Here is an 18,095-nt window from a genome sequence, read left to right on the forward strand (position 1 = left end):
GTCCTCACAAATCCTAGGGTAGGAACTTTATCTTATTACAGATTAGAAATCAAAGGCATAGAAAAGTTAAATGTTTTTCTAAAGGTTACACAGCCAGGCATCTTTCTGTTTGCAACAGAAGGATGAGGAATATTCTGTTATTTGCTTTTCAGTATGAATGAATTTGTCGTATCAATTCATATTTTATTTATTGATTTTCTAGAGGGAAATGTTGGAGATGATATCTTAATTACAGTTAACATATACAGTCAAAGATATTCTTGCCATTTCTTTTTAAAAGAAGTAAAAACTGCCTATGATTTAGTTAAACAAAGCCTACACGCTAATGCAATCTCCCAGTGTTTGAAAGTTGCAGATTATATGGAAGTGGAACAAGGAATATCAAAGTGAATTATAAAATGATATGAAATAAAAACCAGTCATGCTCTCAAAGGAAAATTCTTATTTGCTGTGCCTAATTAGGTACTCTCTGAAGCAAGAGCTGGGCAGTTGAGGGGTTGTCTGATGGAACCATACTCTGTAGTAAATGAGAAGGAGTTGCAAGATCCAATCCCTCCTCAGATAAGCAATGGATTAACTCCTTGGCCATCCCGACTCTTCTTTCTCAGCTTTTGTGGTTCTATTCAGAGACATAAATTTCATGTGAATCTTTGTTAATATTTGGCTAGAATGAAAGACTTTCATTTCTCACCTTTTAATAAAGGAATCTCTGAAGAGCATCCCAAATTTTTTCTGATTTCACTCTCACTAGGCATACAGTGTATTCTGGAGACTCACAAAATCCCTCTAGTTTTCTTTGAATCCTGGAGTGAAAAGAATATGAGTTGGTTTTGTAAAATCTGGGGTGTGTGTGTGTGTGTGTGTGTGTGTGTGTGTGTGTGTGTGTGTGTATTTATGGGATTATTTCAGTAACGAAGTAAATAGAGACCAGCCATCATTGTTTGTACACTCAAGTTTAAATGGACTGATTTTCTGTGTCTTAGTTCAGGCTGCTACAACAAAGTACTATAAACTGGGTGGCTTATAAACAATAGATTTTTTTTTTTTTTAATTTTGCACAGTTCTGGAGGCTCAAAGTCTGAGTTCAAGGTGCAGCATGGTCAGATTCTAGTGAGCCTTTCTTCCAGGTTGCAGACTGCCAATTTCTTCTTGAATCCTCATATAACAGAGAGGGCTAGAGAAGTCTCTGGAGTCCCTTTGATAAGGGCACTAATCGCATTCATGAAGATTCCACCTTAATGACCTAATCACATCCCAAACGCCCCTCTTCCTAATAGCATCGCATTGAAAGTTATGGTTTCAACATATATTTTGGGAGGATACAACCATTCAGCATTGTTTCTCCTTGGTTCTAACATGTCCAAGTACTAGTGGGATCAATCATTTATAGAACAATAAAGTACAGTTGTGGATGCAGTGAAAAGAGAATTTTCTTGGATTGACTAATGCATCTATAATTTGTAAAATGTCCTATAAAAATTTAAATTTCACAAATTCTAGGCTTTAAATCAAGATCAAAATAGTCCAAAGTAAAATGGAAAGCTGGCAGAAAATTGCTAGCTACAAATTACCTAAGGTACTAAAATGAATTTCGAGAAAAATATCTTGCTAAACCTTTCTATAGTTAAAAAAATTTAGGTCCACAATTTCTCAAGTTTGTTCTATGAGGAAAAATAACTTAGAAGTTTAGAATTCTACAATTTGGAGTCATTCAGGGTTTATGGGCTTCTAAAGTACATAAGATTATTAAAGTACACTTATAAGCAATACAAGTCCTTAAAGTAGTATCAAGCGCTAAAGTCATACACCACATTTCTTCATAAACAAATCTTTATCCTAAACTGTTATGTCTTCTACACTTGAGTGGGTCCCCACCAGGAGGTGTCCAAATACTTTTCCAGCTTTTCCAGCCTCCTTTCTACCTTTCCAGCTTGCAATACATATTTACTGAACATAGACCATGTGCTACATGCAACAAGAGGCTTTAAATATTAGGCCATGTTTCCTGCCCTCAAAAACTACTCAGCTCCTTAGATCAGCAAATAAATCAAAACTGGTGGTATTAGTTATCTGTTGCTATATAAAAAATTACCTCAAAATTTAGCCGCTTAAAACAATATTTATGATTTCACAGTTTTCATGGGATAGGAATCCAGGCACAGTTTAGCAGGGTGGTTTAGCCCAGAGTGTCTCATGAGGTCAAGGTAAAGTGTAAGCTAGGCTGCAGTCAACTGAAGACTTCACTGGGGCTAGAGGATCTGCTTTCAAACTTTCTTCTCATGTGGTTATCATCAGATATCAGTTCCTTGTTAGCTGTTGACGATGCCTCAGTTCCTAAACATGTGGACCTCTCCATAGGCTGTGTCCTCACAACCTGGCAGCTGGCTTCTCCCAGAGTGAGGGCTCATCTCTGAAGTGGTGTACCATCACTTCTGCTCCTGCAGTATTATACATGACATAGAATACTGACCAACTTGTACATGAGGAAGGAAAGTACTCAAGAGTTTGAATACCAGGAGGCTCGGATTATTGGGATTATTGGGGGCCATTGTAGAGGATAGCTACCAAACAGGTTGTCCTGAATACTTCTTGTCTTGAATACTACCACTGCTATCACTCAGTTTCTTAGTGCAAAAACTGGATTTGTTTTTTAAGAATCTACCGTCTTAATGTCCTTTGCTTCTTTGATCTTCTTATTGTTTACTGTTATTGCTTTAGATCTGGCCCTTAGCATTCATTTACAAAGGTATTTTTGATGTCTGTTTCTTTTTTTATTTTATTTCTCTTTTAAGTAGATTGAACATATGAAATTGTCATTTTAGGAGTCAATTTCAACAGTTTATTAGTCAGCTTGGGTTGCCATAACAAAATACCATACACTAGGTGGCTTAAACAACAGAGATTTATTTTCTCACAGTTCTGGAAGCAGGAAGTGCATGATCAGGGTTCTAGAAAGACAGAGTTCTGGTGAGACTCTTTTCCTGACTTGTAGGTGGCCACCACGTCACTGAGCTCACATAACCTCTTGTGCACACATCTCCAAATACCATCACATTGGAGATTAGGGCTTCAACGCATGAATATTGATAGGACACACTTCAGTCCATAGTAGGCAATTTCAAATGGTTTTACCTAACACTTGTTTGTAAGATTAAGACATGTTCATGATAATAAATCAAAAATACGAAAAGATATGAAGATGAAAATAAAAATCATCAACAATTCCACCACCTGGGGATAAGTAGCAATGACATTTTTATGTATTTCTTAGTTTTTAAATGAGTATACCTTTCTAAAGCCTGGGCTTATACCATATATTCAATTTCGTGTTCTATTTTTTCATTTAACATTATTCCTTGGGCAATTTTCTATGTCAGTGAACATTTTTAGAAACATTTTAAATGATAGTGACACATTTCATTTATTTAACCATTACTTTTTTGTTGAACATTAAAATGGTTTCTAATTTTTCAGAAAGAAGACTGTGAGAAGATATAACTGAACATACACTTTGCATCTCTATTCTCTTACCATAGATCCTAGAAATAGAATGACTGAGTCAAAGGGCATGAACTTCTTTTGTATTAACTTTTAAAAATTTCTTACTTGACTAACATATTGTAACTAACTTTTTGGAAATTTACCTATTTATTATACCACCAGGTTGAGTATTATTACTATTACTATTACTAGCAGCAGTAGTAGTAGTATTGTAACAGTAATTTGACAGGTGTAAAATTTTGTCTAATTGTTAACAGTGACCTCTCCGCTGGATCGCCTTCCTGGAATCATATCCTGCTACAATCAAGCCTCCATAGTGCTGCTGAAAGATTTTCCTCAAAAATTTAAACTTGATCGTATCGCTTGCCTGCTAAAGCTGGTCATTTGCTCCCTGTTGCTTAACAGGTGTAGCCCCAGCTCTAGAGAATATTTTTACCAGCCCTTTCATAATATGGTTTTTGCCTACATATCCAGTCTCAGTTTTTACCTGTCTTCCATATTCTCCTCTACAATACCATTAAACCATTTATAGTTCTCTAAAATGCCTTGTTTTACACTTCTTTTCCTTTTCACATGCTGTTCTCTGTCTTGAATGCATTTCCCTACTTGCTTTGCAGCACTAAAAGTCTGTTTTAGAGAGAAGTCAGGAGATGGACGGGGTGTTCCGTTCCTGAGAATGGGAGTGCTACTGTGACAAGCACGTACTGGCTCTTCCTATCACTGTCCTCAGGCAGACGCGTTCCAGCCCTTCGCATGGCAACCACACTCCTGTTCTCTTTAAAACCCCTTATATCACAATGTGCCTCTGGCAATAATTTTAAGTAGCTTTCATATAATTTCTGTTGATTCTCCTTGGCTGCAGTGGTGTTTACTCTGTTCTTCATAAATGCCAAAGGATATCTTTCAGTCCTCATTTGCCTGATTCTTTCTTCTCAAACATTTTTTTTTTTAGGTGAGGCAACCCTTGGTTGACCTCAGAGATTGCAAAGACCTTGTCAGTTTACAATCTCTTATTTTTTAAGCCTACAGCACCTGGTCTTTCTAGGTGGTCTCCCATGCAAGTACTAACCAGGCCCAACTCTGCTTAGCTTCCCGAGATCAGATAGGATGGGGCTTGTTCAGGGTAGCATGGCCGTAGACCCTTCTCAAACATTTCTTGAAGGGACCCTGAACTTCTATTAAACTTGCATTTAAGTGTCTAGCATGCTCCTGTCACTTTGTTATGCATTGTTAAGCATTGAGTGTCAAAAATACTTTTGAGGACACAAAATAAATTACTAATACTCAAAATAATGGCAGAAAGAGAAGCAAAAGCATATACTCAACACAAAATGGTAGAGTGTAATAATGGGGATCCACATTTATTGGCTGGGAGTGTCTGGTACACATTGCTGTGTTAATGCTTATTAGCTATATGCAATGAAAGGAATTTAAAAATTTCTTTATGGTACTCTAATATATTATCATTATATGTGTATTTACATATTAAAAAATACTCCCTCTAAACCCTTTTTTTTTTTAGGCAGATGAAAGCTATTTTATTGAACGATTGATCTATATAATTGCCAAGGCCACTATGTACAGGTAAGAGAGGTGGTACTTTATTTTTTGTTCTCTTCTTTTTTTGGACAGAGTCTTGATCTTTCTTGGCCTGGAGCCACTCTTCACTAAGCTTGTGTGCTTCCTTGGTCTTAGATCTATGGGCCTCAGCTTGGTCAGCCAGTTTTTTGTGAGCCTTGTCTGCCTTCAGCTTGTGGATGTGTTCCATGAGAATCTGCTTGTTTTTGAACACATTACCCTTCACTTTCAGGTAGAGGCTGTGATACATGTGGTGGTCAATCTTCTTAGATTCACGGTATCATCTGAACAGTTGGCGAAGAATTCTCATCCTCCTCATCCAGGTTACCTTCTCAGGCATTCAAGCATTGGCAGTACCCTTTCACTTACCTATGCCCATATGCCTGCCCTTTCTGCGGGCCAAGGTGTTTTCCGGCATCGCGCTCAGGAATGGACAGTCACTTGTAGGGATAAGTAGTTTCTTCAAGAATCAGAATTGAACGCAGCGTTGTTCAACATGTTGTGTGTGATCTAAACCAAGTCCTATAAAACTCTGCAAGTATCATCACCTGTAGGAAAATTTTCTGACTCATTTCTTTCTCTGTGACTCCTTTTATGTGATTGATTTGTGACTTGCTGAAAGGTTGAGCTGATTTATGATAAAGTACAAATATCATCATCATTATCGAACTTTGATTGATTCAATGAATCATAGAGTTGAATGGTATCTTAGATGTCACTTTGCCCAAACTTTCACTCAGCAGAGGGAGTGATGTCACGTTGCCAGTAAAGGGTCACGTTTTGTCTGCTAGCATGGCTTTCATGGTTAGAAAAGTTATCTCTCATGTTATACAGAACATTTCTCTCAATGGCAAGCACTTGTGAGTATGAATTTTAACTCTGCAGAATAAACCCAACCCATTTTTCTCAAAATAGACCTCACGTGTTTGAGCCCAGCAAGCACATGCTGCCTTCTCTTTTTCAGGTGAAACATCTCTCGGTCCTCAGACAGCTCATGCACAGTTTTGGGACTGGTAGAGTAGAGGCTGATATGGCTCCAGGTTTTGAGAATTTCCAAGTTACAACTGAATGCAAGAGATTTATCCCTTTCATTTCACTTTCCTAGTCTGGGTAGTTTAAGTAGTTTAAGAGTTTATCTGTCAGCTCTATGAATTAGTTGTAATTCAAAGGACTCCTTTGGCTGCAAGTAACAAAAGCCTAATTCAAACGAACTTAGATAAGAAAAGGCTCATTTAACTGGCAAAATATAAGGGATAGCTTCAGACAAAATTGAATTCTGGGATGCAATACCACCTGGGTTCTATTCCTCCTTTCATCTCTTAGCTCTGCTTGCCCCTGTTTGACTTAATTCCCAAGTGGGCAATGTAGCCAGTAGCCCCACACTTGTATTATCATTATAGCTTGTAATTGTAGAAGAAGAGAGACTATCTTTCTTGGTCTCTCTGACAAAACGCCTGAGGATATTGGCTCGGCTTGGGTCAGGTGCCCATTCTTGAGCCAATCATGCGGACAAGTATCTTGGAGTGCTTTGATCAAGTTTGTTTTCTGTGAAATGCCCCCCACCTTTGGGCAAGAATAAATGCAGTTAGCCCCATCAGAGCTACTTGGGCTGAGAAGGATTATTGCGGAATGGGGTCAGGGTTGGTTACCCAAGGAGGCAAGATGACATCTATCGAGTTACTTAACAGCCCATTCTAGAAAGGTCATAGTTCAAATATTTGAAGACAAAAATGTAGAAATGATGTGACTGAACGAAAACAGATTCAGTGTTCAGATGGAGCACCTTTCCATAATATGCAGCCTATTTTCAACTCAAAGTTTCCCCAAAGGTACCTTACACAGTATCAGGACTCAAATCATGTTATATCATAATTCTGAGAAGCTCCCTACAATGTACTTAAGTAAATATTTTTTAAAAGTCACTTTTCCTCAGGAGCACAATATATTGGTTTATAGTCATAAAGCTCACTTGCTTATGTGTCCGAGTTATACTTCATTATTTGAAGCAAGGTCATACATTCTGTTCCATTTCTAAATCTATTCCGATTTGAAAGATTCCCTGTTGTGAGACTCTTCTTTATGATATTTAAAAACTACATGGAGAGATAGAGGCTGAGCTAGATTAAAGTTGTACAAATCTGATTAACATCTGCTCTGTTTAAAAGGTCAGGTGCACTCAATGAATTTACTTTGAAATTATTTTGTTTATTTTGTAGGCATATACATCATGAGCTTTCTAAAGGTCAAAAGTAGAGTTTGTTCTTGGATTCTGAAAGCAATCTGATTTCCTTCTACAGTATGCTTTGGTGACCCTAAATACAGAAGCAGGCCTAGTTAAGTCATATTTCCAGTTTGTGTTTGGTTTAATTTTCTCATGAAGAAAATCTCTACTAGATTAAGGCAGTGATGAAATATCATTTTCCCTAAATTACTTTTATTTTCAACTACATTCATATTAGAATGCTACTCATAGATGACACCTGAACTCTGAATATTAGTTTCATGCCCATTCTGTTTTCAAAGATGTAGAAGCATCTTAGTCAGCTGGTTTTTTATCTGGAAACTGGAGGAAAGGTCAGAAAAGTTAGGACGCCTGGGTTTTATTAACATTTACCTGATAGGGAGGGGTCCTGAAGGTTTTATCAATTAATGTATATAAAGTCAATGTGTGCTTCATAGAGAAGAGGCTCCAATAAATTATACAGTCTTATTTACTATTCAAAAACTCAAGGACCTAGTTATATACACAAAATATTTTTTCATTAATTATTTTAAATGATTTTTCCCTTACAGTATGTACTTTACCAAGATAAAAAGAAAATCTCTGAGTATTTTGTATTCATGTTCATTAACATTCCAGTGGAATAATAAACCTCAAACAGTTCATGTATGAATCAGTGAGGCATGGCTAATTACAGTTTTCAGCCACACAGCCAATAATATTCACCATGAAACACGATGTCTGTTAAATACATCTCTCTGAATTTTGTTGGGAGAGAGTGGTAGGAAATAGGGAGGTTGCAAACTGCAATTTTAAAATGTCTAAATATTTTAAGGACTTGTACATTATAAATCTCTTTCAGGCAAATGTTTATCACAAGCATGACATCCTGTTACCAAAACAGACAAAAATCCCACAGATTTGCTTTAAAAATAAAGTAAAACAAAATGAAACAGAAATAACAAGTCCAGATAGTGGACCATGTTCTATGAGGAAACAGAAGAAACTTCCTAGAGTATTAGAAAATAAGATCTATTATTAATTTAATAATAGATTATTAAATGCAATCCCCAAATCCAAAAACAAAAGGCAGACCTGATAATGAGTTATTTGTAGTGTTTATTTATCCCATATATATTTTGTTGCAGAAATATTAATGTTGATTGCAGAGCAGTGTGCCAAGACTTCCTCTAGGAATGTTATGCACTAGATGGTACAGGCATATATTACGTTTCTAAAAACCAAAAAATTACTAATTTCCAACATACACTTGTCCTAAAAGTTTTGGATGAGTGATTATGGACCTCAATAATTGTGTGTAACACAATTCCTTTATGTTTACACAAATAGATTATACTATATATTCTGTCTGACAAGTACATTTATGGAACATTTTCCCTTAAGACTTTACTGCCTACATGATTTGACTTCTGGTTACCTTTGACCTCATCTCCTATGAACTTTTCTAGTCCCTCACTCTGCGTTTTTTTTCCCATCGCATTTCTCGACACCTATGATATATTGTACATTTGTATGTTAGTGTATGGTCTGCTTTTTCTACTAGAAGTTCCATGAGGGTGGGTATTTTTATGACTTATTTACTTCTGCATTCCTAGCACCTAGACTAATGCAATACACAGTAGGAGGTCAATAAATATTTGTTGAATGCATTTTCCCTTTTTCCTCAAAATTAAGCCATTTTTTTGACAGTTATAAGGCTCTTGATTGCTCTTACAGCAGACTAAGAAGCATATCTATGAAACTTGTTAGCTGTCCCTTGGGACACTTCTAGCCTCTTTCACCATTACCCTATTTCATTCTAGGTGGCAGACTGATAAATCTACCTTGTCTGAGCTCTGGTACTTGCCATATATTGTTGCCTCTGCCTAGAACTCTCTTTTTCTTCCACTGTTGGTAGCAGATCCAACTCATTCTAGAATTGACTTCTATGACATCACATTGATTTGTTCATGTTTTTAACTTGTTTATGGTCTCCATGACAGTACAATACCAGGGACTGTGTCAGATTCATTCATTCTAGTGGCTGACCCAGAGTAACCCTCAATTCATGAAAAACTGAGCTGAATTGAAGTTGCATCCCATTCTTCACTAAGTCTTCTCCTAAAGAAATAAACTTTTTAATTTTTAGAAAATGCTTTTAATGTGTTTTTCTTCTAGAATGATGAAATCCCTTTAAAGCTGCAGTGAAACCAGGGCAATGTGTTTAGAGTCATGATTTCTTGAAAGAGTGATGGAAAATCATAGCTTATCTCTTAGCCACCCTAGTGAGATCACAGCTTGGACACTGAGCTTAGTTTTATGCACCTTATGTTCTAGGTAACTAGAAGATGATTGCAAAAGATGGCATTAAGAAGGATTAAGTGTGATTATTTATGAGGCAGAGTTAAAAGGAGACAGCATGCATATGTTCACTAACTATAGGGAATAGACTGATCTCTAAATATCTGATGAACAAATCTACCCAAGGACTACATTTAATACAGAACAACAAAGGAATAAATGAGTGAATTAAAAAAGGTAGAGGAAAATTTAAAAAAAAATTTTTCAGCTTATCGTTAGATGGTGCTTATCAGCAACCAGAATTTTCCAAAAGCAGCCGAAACATTGAATGATTACAAGCTGAGACATTTGTGAAGGAGATTGGAGCATTTGGGTATAGCTGAGTTTCCCAAAATTTTTATACCTTGTATTGCAAAACAATGCATCATGTTTCTTCTTTCTAATATAACATTTTCATATTAGATGTGATTTTTTTTTTCAATTAAATATTGCCAAGATTTCTTGTCTGAAAGTCTGGATTATGACCTCTACTATACAGCTGAGATGGATTATGCAGAGGGTTGAACTCTTTGACCTCTAAGGCATTTCTAGTTTTAAAGATCTGTGTCCATGGTAAAGTGGTTCCTGTTTGTTTGAAGAGGATGCTGTTGGAAGTTTGTGACTAAACCAGAAGAATATGTGACTATCAGGCTTTTCACACATCAGAATGGTTTCAAGCTTTGTGATAATGGGAGATTTTTGCCGAGTTACTTTTGTCTCTTTACTTTATGGATTAACTAAATGTAATGAGTGGTACAAATGTCAGTCTCTCCTAGTACTTACCTGTTTGTTTTTTATGGCCATAACATAGTCATTCACTGACCATGTATTTATTGAGTGCCTACTATCAAATAGGACAAAAACAAAGTTCTTGCCTTCATGGAACTTACATTTTATTTGGAGAAGACAGAGGATAAACAGAAAGACAAATAACTGTAATTTCAAGTGAAGCTATTTGCTATGAAGAACAATCCACAGAGGTCTTTCACGCAATTGTCTTCTAGGTCTAAAGACCACAGTCTGTGCACTTAATGTTCATTTATCAAAAATCCCAAGCCTTTACTTGTGTTTCTTCAATATCATTAAATAAACAACATATTGTCTCCAGCAATATTTTTAAAATTTCCTTTTCCCCTTGATCTCCTTGCTCCTCACTCTACCAAACCCCAGTCTCACTGAAGCCTTTCCTTAAGTCCCCAAAGAGTTCATTCATATTTCCCAGTGTAAAAGAGGCTTTTGTTGTAGTTTTTGTTTGGTTTGTGTCTTAGTGAGAATTTAGAAAATACTGTCTATCGTAATTGTTAATATAATGAGGTATATAATGTGGTAAGCTGCTTACTTTTTTGTATATATTTAATTTTTGAATTATTCTTATTCTGCTAGTCTCAGTGATATGAGCTGTGGTGGACCAAAGTCTATAGCAAATACTATTGGTGTCCATCCAGTACTCACCATTCTCTTACCATTTGATATGCAGTAGCCTTACTTCCAATGGCAGCACTTGTATCTGGCTATCTCTCACCAGAGGCAACTCTGCCCTCTCATACAACATGCCTGAAGAGCCAAAGACTTAACAGCCGCTGAAAGCAGATCCCAATCACTGATTGATGGGAGTTGCTATTTAAATAACCCAGTTCTTTTGTCCCTTTGGTGGGATAGCTCAGTTTAAGGCGTGTGTTCCGCATTGTTTCCTAAGTTTCCCAGGATGATTAAGCTCAAATCACCCCTTGCAGTAACATGTCTGATAGCACACTTTTTTTTTTTTCTGTCTTCCCTTCCTTATTTCACTTTCCTATTCTCCTACTGCTGTTTTCTACAATTACCTCCCAAATAAACTACTTGCACTTGAATACCTGTCTCAGGATATGCTTCTGGGAGAACTCAAACTAAGATACCATCTCTAGGTGATTATTAATCAAGTTGCAGATCAGATAGTTATCTCCCTACTTGGCACTTAGATGTCCTAAGTCCAAGGCAAATGTATGTCTTAATGCTCTTTTATGAATGTATGTATTGCTGAAGGTCATAGCTGACCTTCATCCCAGCAGATAGTATCATCTACAGCTGAAGTAATACCTGTATGCTCATACTTGTGTTCCTGGCAATGGTTTAATAATCATTACATGCCATTATTTAGATTTTGAGTATGTTTATGACATTTGCCTTTTGATTGCTAAGTAGAAGATGTAGTGATTATAGGCTGATACTTTCTCAGGAGAAAGAGTCTAGTTGTTGAGCTTTCCAGTTTCATATGGTTCAGTAATTTCTTTTGCATTTAGTCTGGCTCCTGACACATATGTTGAAATCTCTCATGCTATCAGCTTGAGAAAAGCTGGGACTGCTGAACTGAGTCTATGTTCATAAAAGCTAGAAAGAACTGTTTTAAGAAAAAAAACCAAATTGAGAGATTAGGGTAGGAATCCTGAAGAGGGGTTTAATCACTATGCACAAAATTAGTCTGTATACATATTGAATACATTGTTGCTGTTTTATCTGTAATTGTTTTCAATTTTATCTAGTTTTTACAATTCTGTAATATTTTATGTGGCCATGGTGTCTGTGTAGTGACCTGTAAACTGGCCATAACCCACTGTCACATTCTCTGAGAATCAAGCTTCCTAGGACATCAGCATTTCACACCAGGACATTTTGTAGGGCATTTCACTACTTTCTGTGGTGTTCAAACATCAGAAAGGATGAGAGATCTAAGACTTGGTGTAATCATTTGTATGTTACGACGCAAACCAAAGAAAAAAGTGAGGGGGAAAAAAGGATATGGTACCAGAGAAAGTGGGACATATCTCAGTGTTTGTTCCAGTGTATTTTTCTTTGTTTCTCCCTTTTAAATGTAAAAGATGACTGGCAAATGCCTCTTCTTCCTCAGGTCTAGGATTGAGAGGGAAGGAAAGAAAAGAGAAGGAGGCAATCTTGAAGAAGAGAGGTCACTATAAGAAGCAGCATGGTGTAATACCAAGATTCTAGTCCCTGCTTGTGAGCTGTAAGACTCTGTAAAATTATTTGGCTTCTCTGCAATTTTAAATTGCATTTATTGAAAAATTAAGTTTACCTCTCGTACTCTACAAGACCAGGAGCATCCTGAGGTTAGGAATTGGGGCAAATTCAATGATTTCTCCAGCACTCACATGGCATCTGGTACAGAATATACTGAATGATTTTCAATTTAAAAAGGGAGCAAGCACAAGGGCCTCATGGTGGTCAGAAAGGGATTTAATTGATCTGCACTGAGAAAAGCGAGAACAAAGAAAAATTCATTTAATTATTCAAAATATATTTACTGAGTGCCTACTATATATAATACATGTAATATATAGTACATATATTGTATCATACTATGTATAATATATATACTTCTAGGTGCTAGAAATATTGCAGTGATCAGAACAAAAACCCGAGTATGCATAGATCTTTCATTCTAGTGGGCAAGAGGATAAAAAAGATAAATAAATTATTGACAATGCTTGATAATGAAAATGCAAAGGAGAGAAATAGCACCGAAAAAGTGCCTGTGGTGCAGTTTTAGAACATAGGAAGGTTTGGTTTGGGAGGAAAGAAGAAAGCAAAAATGCAGCATAACCTAAATAATTATGTTACATTTTCGATTTGGGGAAAACCCCCCAAAAAACAAAGACTGTGTGACTTATAACAAAAAACCTTTCCAGGAGAATTCTCATCTCAACGTCTGTCCTGAGAGGGACAGTGTTTCCCGCCCCTGACCAAGGTTAGTGTCAACATGGCTTGTGATTGGCCCAGTGCAGGAGCGTGCTCTGCGCTTATTGGCCCCCGCGCCTATCCCCATACGAGCGGCCATCTTAGGTCCTATTCCCATCCCGGGTCAAGCTGGGGATTGTAGTCTCCGCTCTGTTCCGCTCCGCTCCGTCCCGTCGCGGGACTTTTCGCTCTATATTCTCAGGTCCCTCAGGCAGCCACCCCCGTGAGCACAAGCCCAGGCGCTGCTCCTGCCCCGCGCTCCCTCCCTCTGCCTTTCACTTTCCAGCTACCAAGATCTTGGAAGGTAGGGGAGGGGACAAGCACAAGTCGAACAGTGTTTCGCGGCGCGAGTTTGGGCTCCACGCGCGTCGGGTCGTTTCCCTGTCGGCCCAGTGGGCCGGGACGGCCAGCGAAGCTTGTTGGGAGGTGGGGGATCTGTCAGCAAGACCCTCACCCCACTCCCGAACGTTTTCAGGGCGGGTTGCTGAGCACTGGCCCAAACTCTAATCCGCTACTTCTCCGCTGCATTTTGTAAGTGGGTAAACTGAGCCACGGGACCATTCTAGTAGTTCCAAGTATGCCTCAGCTCCCGGCTCTGGTGGTGTAGTTGGCACTGAACGCCTTTGCGTGCGTGGTTTGACAATTTCATAGGCAAGAAGAGGGAATCTCTGCCCCAATAGATCTGTGTTAAACACCCAGCTCTGTGTTCCCCAAAGGGAGGGTGGGTTTGAACACGTGTCCAGGACAGGAACCAAGCAGGGCACAGGGAAGGCAGTATCTCGGGAGAGAATTTTACAGTTAATATTTAAAAAACACAAAGTATCGAATTCGTTATAATGGAAGAACTCATCAGTACTCTGTTGGACCTCCTTACACCTATTTTATGGCTTAATATTTTTTATGTGAAAATATGGGAGGATTTTAAAGATAGATAGATATAGATCTCCATGGGCGGGCCGAGGGACTGTGCTATTGGGAAGGAGGCAGGTTAATGAACTGGAGCTGAGTTTGCAGCTTCCTCTCTAGGATCAAATTCTGCCTCTTATGTATGACCTTGGACCAGCCACTCACAATACTTATCTGGGAAAAAAGCATAAGGCTCCCTGCCCAAGTGGCCCAAGGATAATGCCTGGAGCCGAAATCTAAAAGAGGTCTTGCTGGTGAAAGTTTGCCTTTTGCAAATTTACAGCGTTACTATTCTGGATCTCGCTCAGAAATGTGCTGGGGACCATCGGAAAATACACTCAATGGTTGTTTCAGAAAGTTTTGACCTGGGGTGGGTCCTGGACTACCGAGAGCGACCCCTACTCGCACCTGTTAAGACAGGTGTATCCGAACTCTCCCTTTCTAGCTCCATCTTTTGGCCCGGCGGTCCGGGCAGCGGCGGTTTCTGGGAATTTGAGTCCCGCCTCCTGTTAACCGGAGGGCCGATACTCCACCTCCCAGCGTGCCATTTTGCGCGGTGAGGTGTCTCCTGGGAGATGAAGTCTCACGTCCCGCGGTTGGTGGAGCAGCCCTTTGACTCGGAAATAAAACTGCCTGTGGCACTGTGTTCTTGGCTGCTAGCCTTTGCGTCCACCTGCTGTGAGCTGGGACTAGAGAGATATGTTTAGTAAATATGTTTTTTGTTATCATTGATTGTATATTCTGTTCCAAGTACTAAATTGGGGATTATTGTATGCGCTTTTCCAAGTATTAGGGATTATGCATACTTTCCAACATAGCTGACAGTCGACAGTTTACAGAGCATTTTCTCTTTTAATAATTCTGTATTTCCCACTTGTAGATGAGGGAAAAAACTTGAGATGATTTATCCACAGTCACACACCTAATAATAAAATTTAACATATTTAACAAATATATATTACTTTAGTTATAGTTTAATTCTTTCAAAAGCTATACGAGAGAGAGAACCATTTTCATACACGTTTTACATATTAGGAAACGAAAGCTAGGGAAGTTAATGTGTCCAAGTTAATTCAGCTACAGAATAGAAGTACTGGGATTATAACTCAGTCTGCTTGACAGTCTTTTCTTAGAAAAAGACTACCTTACAGAGTGAGAGGGAGCCCAACTTTTTTGAGTACAGAATTTGGAATCTTTCCATTATACCATGTGGCATCTTTAGTTAGATTAAACGTTAGAGCAGCAGAGACCTTTGGAAGCATTTAAATCTAAGCAAAGGTCTTGAAACAGTTCCTGGTGTATTACAAAGGTTCCACAAATCTGAGTTATATATAGCTTTATAATGCCTTTACTTCAGAGATGAGGAAATTCGCCTAGGTGGTAAAGCAGTTTGCCCAAGGCCACACAGTTGATTTGTGTCAGAGATGAGACTAGTCCCAAATATCTTATTTCCAAGTCCAGGTTTATTTTCATTCTACTAGCAGTCAACTAGCAGGAGCACCAGACGTAAAGCTGTTTAGATAATGGTTTGCCCCCTAATTCATTCTCTCTAGGTTATAGACCAGGACCAATTGCTGTGAAGTCTCTCTCTCTCTCTTATTTTATTATTGGTGGGATTATAATATTTCATTAATTCAACAAATTTGAGCATGTTTATCTCTCTTTAGGTTCAGGGGCCTCCTGGATGAAAAGTAGCTAAAGGGTTAGTGCTGGAAGGACCTTATAAATCCATCTAATCTAACTTTCATTTTACAAATGAGGGGAGTGAAGTACAAAGCGGTCCATGGTCTTTATCTCATGCCCTTGTGTTGAAAGCATCCTGTTTCTGCAACAAGGCAGGATTCTGGAGGGCTCATAGTACTGTATGTGTCTTCTTTTTTACTTGGTATCTTTGTCCTTGCCTATTCCTGTAAATATTTCATGGAGTGCTTTAGAAAATGTTTCTATGTCCCTTTCTATTTGTATATACATGCAGCTTCAATATGCTCCATTTCTGTTATGGAAATTAGTCTTGTTTTGGCTCTCAATACTCTTCTCTTTTGTTCTTTCAGATACTTGAGAGCAAAATATGGCACGGTGTTTGTATTCACGTACATTAAAGTCTAACCCTCTAATATGGGGAATTAGAAATGATCACATGAAGTGTTTGAATTATACAAAACTTTTGTTTTAGAGGACAGATTGGCCCTTTCAATTATGTGTTCGCAGATAAAGTAGGTAACTCTCAACTTTTGTGCGTGAATGATGATTTCCCTATAATTAGATAATAAAGTAACAGCTATGTAAATTACTGGCTAAACATTCCTGAGATGGTCACTATGGGAGACAGTCTTCCCATCACGCCTCTTCACCTCCCCTGACCCCCAACCCCCTGTCCCCAGAACTCTCCCAACTGACAGTCTGATCATTCAGCTTCTAGCACAGTGCCTGACCACTGGTAGACACCGAAAAAATATTTGCGGAATTGCATTCATAGGCACTCCTGAGCGCCGTTCCCACATCTTTTTCTTTAATCTCAGTTTTCTCTTTTAATGTGGAAATGCAGCTTTGAAATATAAGATGCGCCAGGTTACTTTCTTTTTAATGTCTACATTGCAGAGAAAAATCTCAGCCTTTGTGATCATCCTCTGAAGGGCTGTTTCTTTGGGAATGTCAATGTCTGTGACTTCTCAGATGAGAAAGTGATCTAAATAGCAAAACATAGAAGAGAAGCAATTGAGGGTGTTTGGCTGGAGGCTTATGCTTTAAATCCCAGCCCTGCCTGTTAGGCAAGTTACTTAGTCCTCGTTTTTTTTTTCTATAAAATAGGGATAATAAGCATTTCTATCTCATAAAGTGATAATAAGGATTAAGATACTTTGTTTAAAGCTTTGAACATGTTGTCAGGCACTCAACAGCTTGTATTCAATAGATAAACAGTAGCTCTTTCATTAATGTAAACTTGATACAGGAAAATATATCAGATTTACTCAAGATTTAAACTTGAGTCAGATTATTTTATAAAGGGATTTGCCATTTGTTTTCTTAGAATAGTAAGCTTGGCCATCGCATTTAAAATATGAAGTTACCCACAACTCTTGATAACCCATCTTGTCAACACAGTGACACTGTCTTGCGTGGGCAGAGAGATAGGGAAGCTTTTGGCTCTGCACTGCCTGCTGAGAGGTCCCTGATCTATGGTTCTTTCTCTATATTAAATCTTGGATTGAGAAGCAGCCTGCTTCTGTCAGTGGGGCCTTCTGTCCACTTCTGGAAAGGATTGGGCCTATCTCAGGAGCCTCAGGGTTAAAGCGGAGCAGTTGTCATCCAGCTGTTGAGTAATCCTGGGGCAGTGGCCATATGGCCATGGCAGTGCTCCTTTCTAAAGCTGACAACTTCAATAGTCACGAGGTTACTGATAAGAAGGTGAGTTAGAAAAAAGGGGTGTTGCAGGGAACAGGGAAGGAGAAATGGGAATGAGGATCACAGCAAGAGCATATTGTAGTTGAGTGAAGGAAACAGCTGAGGCCCTCAATATCCTAAACATGTGTTTATTCAGCTCATTTATCCTGCTCCCAGCTCTGTGCCAGGCACTGCACCATTATACATGGGAGATACAGCATTAAATGTGGCTCTCTTGGAGGAGGTAGTGGGAGGTAGTGTATTCTAGGTAGGAAGAGCTTAGAGGGAGGGAGGGAGGAGGGAAGAACAGTAGGAAAGGAGGGAGAGTTGAGATTTGATGAGTGGAAAGAAGGTCTCTATGCCTGGGGTGCAAAAATTAGTAGATGGAGGTTGGGGGAGATGAGGCTGCAGAAACATGCATAGGTGATATACAGAATCC

At 38.5% G+C, this 18,095-nt stretch overlaps 1 protein-coding gene and 1 pseudogene across 3 annotated transcripts in view; one reads left to right on the forward strand and one right to left on the reverse strand.

The window, feature by feature from the left end:
* Positions 1-4,521: 4,521 nt before the first annotated feature.
* On the reverse strand, positions 4,522-4,641 carry LOC112484397 (annotated as a pseudogene).
* Positions 4,642-13,481: 8,840 nt separating this feature from the next.
* Positions 13,482-18,095, forward strand: part of FHIT (fragile histidine triad) — a 1,286,618-nt gene continuing 1,282,004 nt past the window's right edge. For all 3 annotated transcript variants that reach the window (XM_015593668.2, XM_015593670.2, XM_006917499.3), the window contains exon 1: positions 13,482-13,673. The gene's annotated coding sequence lies outside the window, so the exon portion shown is untranslated. The remainder of the gene's footprint in view (positions 13,674-18,095) is intronic.

The sequence above is a fragment of the Pteropus alecto genome, unplaced genomic scaffold, assembly GCF_000325575.1.
Source record: "Pteropus alecto unplaced genomic scaffold, ASM32557v1 scaffold75, whole genome shotgun sequence".
Taxonomy (NCBI): Eukaryota; Metazoa; Chordata; class Mammalia; order Chiroptera; family Pteropodidae; genus Pteropus; species Pteropus alecto.